Genomic DNA, 805 nt, shown 5'->3' with positions numbered 1-805 from the left:
CCGGCCCGCCCCGTCTCTTCCCACCCACGGGAAGGCGGTCAGTGTTTCCCCTGGCTAACGAGGCAGTTTCCCAAGCAGGCGTTTGGGGAGCACCGGGAACAAATGTCGAAGCAAATTATTGTTGACTTTGACGTGGTGGTATGGGTTTTTTTTGTTCGGTGGTGTTGTGTTTTTTTTTTTTTTTTTTTTTTTTTTTTTTTTAACTTTTGCAACTTTCAACCTTAGTTAAACAGAGATTTTGTGAAAACCTCTCACCATGGCTAAAAGTTTCCATTAATTCTGCCTTCCCAGGCAGTTAACCCACAGCAGAATATCTTTCCCTTCATCCAGCACAGACTGATTTGTCACCGTCTCATGCCCATTTTTTCAATCACATGCACAACAAATACAGCTACAATGCTGGTTTGGACACTCATAGACCAGTATGTCCCAACCACTGAAATGTGAGACTGAGCAGCCACAGGGAGAGAGATCTGAATTTGGTGACAGCAGAGGGCTGCAAACATTGCTTTCTTTTCATCGGCCGAGCCCTGTGCTTTGAAAAACTCACTGAAAGTGTAGGGCTGGCAGGCAGGGGTTTGTTTTACCAAGAATGCTGACGGCCTGCACTGAGCTGAACTCAGCTCTCCACTATGCTACAGGATACAGCGATAAATTTCCCATCTTTATCCCTTCTCAGCAAAAATATCTGTGAGCCAGTTTCCTTTGGGGGACACAGATTTTGGAGGGGTTGTGCTGAAGTAGCTCTCCAGCAGAAAATCATGGAAAGGGAGATTACAGACAGTCCCTGCCCACAGCCCATCAA

This window comes from Falco naumanni, chromosome Z (assembly GCF_017639655.2).
Source record: "Falco naumanni isolate bFalNau1 chromosome Z, bFalNau1.pat, whole genome shotgun sequence".
NCBI classification, from domain to species: Eukaryota; Metazoa; Chordata; class Aves; order Falconiformes; family Falconidae; genus Falco; species Falco naumanni.
This window is presented reverse-complemented; position numbering follows the sequence as displayed.